Genomic DNA, 7,462 nt, shown 5'->3' with positions numbered 1-7,462 from the left:
ATTGTGGTTTCATAATTATTGGTTGGATGTTAAACACAAACACTATCTCCCACTCCACTAACGACGCAGAAGAAGGTTCCGTGAGATTCTCATAATTAGTTTTCTTTTCTTTTATATTATATATGAAGGTTAGGCATATACTAATAATAGGCTTGTCTCTTCCCTTCTATGCCTTACCATCAAATGAAAAACATACGATTCACAATACCCAGCAACATACAACCCTTCTTCTTTTCTTCTCTCACACACAACCACAATACTTGTTCGTACATAGCCTAGTATACCGTAGTCTGTGACTTCCAATGACACCAAGACCTTTTAGGTTCAGTCTTCTTTGCAAGATGATGACTTTGACAACGATGTGGATGATAGGTATCATCATCATTATCACCATCCACATCCCCAAAACTTGTCCAAGCTTTCTGTTTGTACCAACAACACTGCTATATGTAGTGTTGGCTACAAGGAGGAAGATGTTGATGATGCCATGGTTATCTGCATGTCAGGCTTGTCCATAGAAATGGATGATGGTGATGCTGATGGTGAATTTTCCGATGGCAAAAAGCTCCTCCTAGAAGGATTTGTTATGAAACCAGATAAATGGAGGAAGAATGCGTAATGTCATTTCATTACATTTGTTGAATATACATTGCAATAGATTTTAACAAAAGCTGTTTAATAAGACAACACAAAATAAGGAGCAACACTTTTTTTCTACTTAAATCTGACCATGTCAACTACTCTTCTTCAAATTAAGCATTAACTCATAACTTTACCTAACAAACAGTAGCAGGTAAAACAAAACAAAAATATATTCTAATATTAAAATATTCTAGAAAAATCTCAATTCCTAACACTCCTCCTTGAGATTTTTCTTGGATACTCCAAGCTTTGACCTTAATACTTCAAACTTGCCCTTGGAGAGAGCTTTGGTCATGACATCTGCAATCTGTTTCTCTGAACTACAGTGCTCCATGCTTACTTCCTTTGATTTCACTACTTCTCTAATGGCATGATACTTCACCTTGATGTGCTTAGTTCTACCATGATGGACAAGATTATTTGCAATTGGAATGGCTAACTTATTATCAACCCATATTACAGTAGCCTCATTTTGTATTTGCCCCACATCATACAACACTTTTCTAAGTCAAATGGCTTGATTTGCAGCTGCTGCAGCTAAAATATACTCAGCTTCACTGCCAAAAGAGAAAACATAACCTGAGGTACTCTTGGCATCATCTTCACTTCCTGCCCAGTCACTATCTGCATATCCTTCAAGATCAACACTTTTATCTTTGAGAAATCACAAACCATAATCAGTTGTACCTCTTATGTACCTCAATACTCGTTTTGCTGCTTTGTAATGAGCTTCACTAGGTGAATGCATAAATCTGGATAGTAAACTTGCAGCAAACATTATGTCTGGTCTAGTGGCTGAAAGATACAATAGACTTTCAATTAAGCTTCTATAAACAGAAGCATTTGCTTTACCAGTAGAATCATGAAAAGACAACTTCTCATTTGCAACCAAGGGTATGGTCACTGGTTTATATTTCTCCATATGAAACTTCTTCAACACCTCCAAAGCATATCTTTTTTGTGAAATAAAGATTCCTGCATTGCATTGATAAATCTTCATTCCAAGAAAATAATTCATTTCACAAATCTGTCATTTCAAATTCATTCTCCATATCATGCTTGAATTGTCTAAGGGAATCAGAATCACTCCCTATGACTAGCATATCATCAACATACAATGATATAATGAGCTGCACTTCATTCCTTGACTTCTTTACATACAAAGTGGCTTCATTTTCACTTCTTTCAAAGCTTTTGTGCAAAAGGTAATTGTCAATTCTGGTATACCAAGCCCTTGGTGCCTGTTTCAATCCATAAAGAGCTTTATGGAGTTTGTAGACTTTATTTTCACTGCCCTTAACTTGAAAACCTTCGGGTTGATCAACATAGATGTCTTCTTCAAGCAGACCATTTAAAAAAGCTGACTTCACATCAAAATGATAGATCTTCCAACCCAATTTTGCTGCCAATGCCACTAGCATTCTGATTGTATCATGTCTTGCCACAGGAGCAAAAGTATCTGAAAAATCAACTCCATGTTGTTGATGATAGCCTTTAACAACCAATCTAGCTTTAAGTTTTTTTACAGAACCATCAGAATTAAGTTTGATTCTATAAACCCACTTAAGACCAATCACCTTTTGATTAGTTGGCCTATCCACAAGCTGCCATGTCTTGTTTTTCTCAATCATTTTCATCTCCTCCTCCATAGCAACTCTCCAACCTTCTAGTTTAGCAGCTTCAACATAACATTTCGGTTCTAGTGCAGCAACATTACATCTCTCATAAATTTCAGCTAGATTTCTAGTGCCTCTAATCGAAAAATCTTCATCATCCTTCAAATCTTCTTCTTCAATTTTTGAATTTTGTTCTTGGACACTGTCTACTCCAAGTTGCCTTTTGCTTGAGGCTTCTGCTTTGCTTTTCTCCCAGTTCCATCTAGATAACTCATCAAACTTAACATTTCTGCAGACAAGAATTTTCTTTGTTGCTGGATTATATATTCTATAACCTTTGGAGTTACTGCTATACTCCAAGAAAACACCAACTTTTGACTTGTGATCCAACTTATCTCTTTTAGCCTCTAGAACAAAAGCATAACATACACAGCCAAATACTTTCAGATGCTCCACCGAAGGCTTCCTTCCATACCATGCTTTAAAAGGTGTTTTACCTTTCAAGACTTTGGTAGATAACATATTTAACAAGTATACTGAGGTGTTAACAGCCTTAGCCCAAAAGGTTTTAGAAAGACCTTTTTCAAACAACAAATACCTTGACATCTCCATAATTGTCCTGTTCTTCCTTTCACTCACTCCATTTTGTTGAGGAGTGTAAGGAACAGTCAATTGATGCTGAATTCGAGCATCTTCACAGAAATTCTGAAACTCCCTTGCTGTATACTCAGTTTCATTATCAGATTTGAGCTTTTTAATTTTGCATTCAACCTCATTTTCAACCATTAGCTTGAACTTCTGAAAAACAACAAACACTTCTGACTTTTGCTTTAGAAAAAACACCTAACTCATTCTTTTAAAGTCATCAATAATTAGCAGAAAGTATTTGCTGCTATTTAAAGATGTTGTACTCATAGGGCCACACACATCAGTGTGTATAAGTTGCAATTTTTCAGTAGCTTTCCAACTTACTTTAGTAGGAAATGACATTTTGCTTTGCTTACCATATTGACATACATCACACACATCAACATTTTCATGAATGGCAGGAAGATTTTGCACCAAATCATTTGATTTCATTTGCTTCAAGGTGGAGTAACTAAAATGACCAAGCCTTTTATGCCATAAAATAGAATCATCTACTGCACTTGGAAAAGCATGCATAGCTGTTTGTTTCAACTCTAAGGAAAAACTTTTATCCCTCATTCTAACACACATTAATTCACAACCAGCAAGATCATATATTGTACATCTTATATCTTCAAAATGCAAGCTATAATGTCTTTCAAGCATTTGTCTCACACTCAAGAGATTTTGATTTATCTCAGGTACAAATAAAACATCTGAAATAAATTTAGTACCTGAAGGAGTTTCAACAGTCACCACTCATTTTCCTTTGACATCAACACATTCTCCATTGCCAATGGTGACTTTGGAGAAGTAAGAGTTATCAAGTTCCTTGAAAATGCTAGCATCATGAGTCATATGGTTTGTACATCCACTATCTATGAGCCAAGTTTTTTGCTACTACTTGCCAAATAACAAGAAGCAACAAATAACTGCTCCTCAATCTGTTCTTGATGCTTAACAACTTGAGTTTGCTCTCCTTGCAGCTTTGCTTTATTTTTGCAAACCTTCTCCACATGACCAAGTTGGTTGCAAGCCCTACATTTGACTCCAGGTCTGAACCAACAAAAATCTTCTGTATGATTTTTCTTCCTACAGTGAGGGCATGATGGATACTTTTCCTTCCAAGTTCCTCCTTTGTTGCTATCTTCTTTCTTTTTCCCTTTGCCTTTCTTTCCACCAAAAGGTTTTTTTTTCCAAAGTTGTTGTTGCCTTGAGCTTTGCCTTTGGTGTTAACCACAAAAGCACCTTCAACATTTTTTTCCACTCTCAACGACCTTCTCTGTTCAGTAGCTTGCAAAACATTCACAAGCTCTGCAAGTGATATTTGAGAAAAATCCTTATTTTCTTCAAGAGAAGAGATTTTTGACTCAAACCTCTCAGGAAGACAAACTAAGACTTTCTCCACAGCTCTTTGATCACTAAACTCTTCACCTAGCAATCTGATTTGTGTAACCACCTTAGAGAGTCTATCTGAAAACTCTTTCACTGTTTTTGAATCCTTCATTTTTATGGCTTCAAATTCTCTTCTCAGATTTAGCACCTTCATCCTCCTAGTTCTTTTATTGCCTTGGAACTCCTCCTTGAGCTTTTCCCAAGCCTCTTTTGCTTTCTCAAGATTCAAGATCTAGATAAAAACATCATCATGTACTGTTGCATGTAAGATAGCAAGTGCTCTGCCTTCCTTTACCACATTTTCATCGTGAAGCCTTATTTGAGCCATTGTTGGGTTGTCTGGTAAAGGGGCTGGGTTGCTTCCATTTTTCACCAATTCCCACATATTTTGAGCTCTCAAATAAGTTTTCATTTTTGCAACCCACAAGTCATAGTTTTCTCCTGCAAATATTGGAGGTGGAGGTAAAGAAGAAGCCATTTTGTTGCTGGTAGGTTTTTGTTTCTAGTTTGAACATGTATTTTTACTCCCTCACAGGCCCTTCAAGAACTACTGAGCTCTCGATACCATGTTATGAAACTAGATAAATGGAGGAAGAATGCGTAATGTCATTTCATTACATTTGTTGAATATATATTGCAATAGATTTTAACAAAAATTGTTTAATAAGACAACATAAAATAAGGAGCAACACTTCTTTCTACCTAAATTTGACTATGTCAACTACTCTTCCTCAAATTAAGCATAAACCCATACTTTTACCTAACAAACAGTAGTAGATAAAACAAAACAAAAATATATTCTAATCTTAAAGTATTCTAGAAAAATCTCAATTCCTAACAGGGTTCTCTTCTAACTCTAAAAAGGAGAACTTGAGTAGTTTTTGTCCCTTGTTAGCAACACTCCCACGGGGAAGGAATAGGATGAAGTACAATGCCAATGACAGTGAGGCTCATGTGTCCATGAAACACAAAACAAAGGAGAAGGAGACGTGGAGGAAAAGGTGTAGAAGAATGAGAAAGGAGACAAGGGTGTGGGAGGGTTCAGAGAAAACTAGGAACAAGTGTTAGAAGAAAGATGAGGAACGTTTGATAATTGGGGAGAGTGATCAAAGGGGGTTGGTTGAAGGCTACGATAACAAGGCTTAAAGATGGGAGGAGGTCACTGTGCATGGACTTGGAGCAAGTTAAGGCTTGTAGAAATCTTGGGTTTGAGTTAGAGACACCCTCTCCACTTTCGATCTCTCTTTCCAATTCTACACTTGAAACTAGGAGTAGTGTTACTTCACCCATCACCAATTGGCGCATCTCTAGTCCTAGTATGTTTTGTGCATCAACAATATTAATAAGATCGTAGCTACTTTTACTACGTACTCTTCACCCTTATTTTTTCTGTTACTGGTGTAATTTTTTTAAGTTATCTAAATAATTTTCATCTTAAATGGACTAATACATTTTTTTTAATAATTTTTTTGATAATTATCATATTAAATAATATCCTAATTTCATTAGTCCACTTAAAATAAAGTTATTTATCCAATTTAGACAAATCATTTTTCCTTTCATATTACATCCTGTGCCGCATTCTCACTTTAACTAATTCTTTATTATTATTTACACACTAGACTGGAATAAACTAACATGGTCCTTTCAGTAGTCTAGTCTTACGAGAATATGTACAATACATTAGTCTTTTCTGCATGGGACGAAAGCCAAATTTTACAATTTAATTATTGTATAGTGACTGAATTATGATTTATACGAATAAGCAATAAGAATGAATTGATCGCTCTAATCAAATTCTCTATTAATATTTTTGTTTCCTTCAAACTTCGCAATCAAGGTGACGATCCAAGAGATTTGAAGGCTCGGCTTAAGATGTGGGTACAGGCGGTAGTAGCATCTGCATCCAAATACGGCACTTGATTGCCAATTTTCTCTTAGCTAAACCCAACCCCTTTTGTCAATGGAGGCAGTAAATACATATATAACTCACTAGGAAGAGTTATAAAATTTTCTTTTGGTCAATTCCCCAACCTCTCGGAAGTGTTGGGTTTTCATGTTTAAGTACAATATTTTGATGAATCGTCACATTTTCTTTGTACATTAGTGTTTGAAAATGAATGTGTGATGTGTACAAAGTAGTAGAAGTAGGTAGGTGGGAAATTTGGGTGCATATTAAGTCAAATAGTTGTCAATACTTGCTAATTGATCGATATTTCGATCCTCACCTCACTCTCTCGCCTCCACTTCTTGACGTGTAGAATAGAAAATTAGATATGTCCTCATATTCGGATATCAGCACTTCGCAATGCATATTATTCTATTTCGTGGTTTGCAATGTCACTTCTATGACAATAACGTTAGAATCATCCAAAGTAAATTACAATTAGCTGAAAGAGAGAGAGAGAGAGAGAGAGGAGGGGGGGGGGGGAGATTTTACATGTCCATCGTGATTTTTTATCTTAAGTGCATTTTTAAATATTAGAATACTGATCTAGATATGTTAATTTATCATCCCATGACTAATTCCAGAAAACATTTTTTTAACGCAAATTTTGGGGAAAAAGAGTTGTTACTTAATTTTAGAATATATATTTTCATATGCATGTATACAAAAAAAGTGAAATATAAAATAATTATATGTAATTTCGCACAGTTGTAATACCTTCATGTTCAAATAATGTAGCTGATGTCAAAATTCACCGTAAATAACGAGAGCAACCATAGTGTAGCTTCATGACTTTTTATTGAAAAAAAATATTTTGATATATTAATTTTGCCTTGATGACAATAACTCACAATTGAGGCTGACAAATGAGTCAAGTACAAGATCAACAATCCCAATGGCAAGAGCTAATGACAACTCAGAATTAAGGAACGCTTCAAGCGGTGTACTTCATGGTGGAAGTTCCATATAGTCGTTTGTTGAATCAGGTTTCAATTTTTCGTTGTCTTTTTTATACTGATCTATCATATTTCTTGATAAAATGAGATGTATGATCTATTAAAAAATGCCATAGATTAGGGGAGAAAAATATAATGTTGTCAATGAGAAAAAGGTGGCACAAGATGCACGAATTAATTTCCCGTCTTTGGATATTCTAACCAAAAGCAGATGAGTGACTACTAATGAATCTTACTGACATGAATTATATATTATCAGTGAAAGTGATGATAATCAA

At 35.3% G+C, this 7,462-nt stretch overlaps 1 pseudogene; it reads right to left on the bottom strand.

Annotated features, from left to right (window-relative positions):
- Positions 1–1,661: 1,661 nt before the first annotated feature.
- On the bottom strand, positions 1,662–4,692 carry LOC113873732 (annotated as a pseudogene).
- Between the last annotated feature and the right edge of the window lie 2,770 nt (positions 4,693–7,462).

Source organism: Abrus precatorius, unplaced genomic scaffold (genome assembly GCF_003935025.1).
Source record: "Abrus precatorius isolate BTA unplaced genomic scaffold, Abrus_2018 Scaffold7, whole genome shotgun sequence".
Taxonomy (NCBI): Eukaryota; Viridiplantae; Streptophyta; class Magnoliopsida; order Fabales; family Fabaceae; genus Abrus; species Abrus precatorius.
This window is presented reverse-complemented; position numbering and strand designations above follow the sequence as displayed.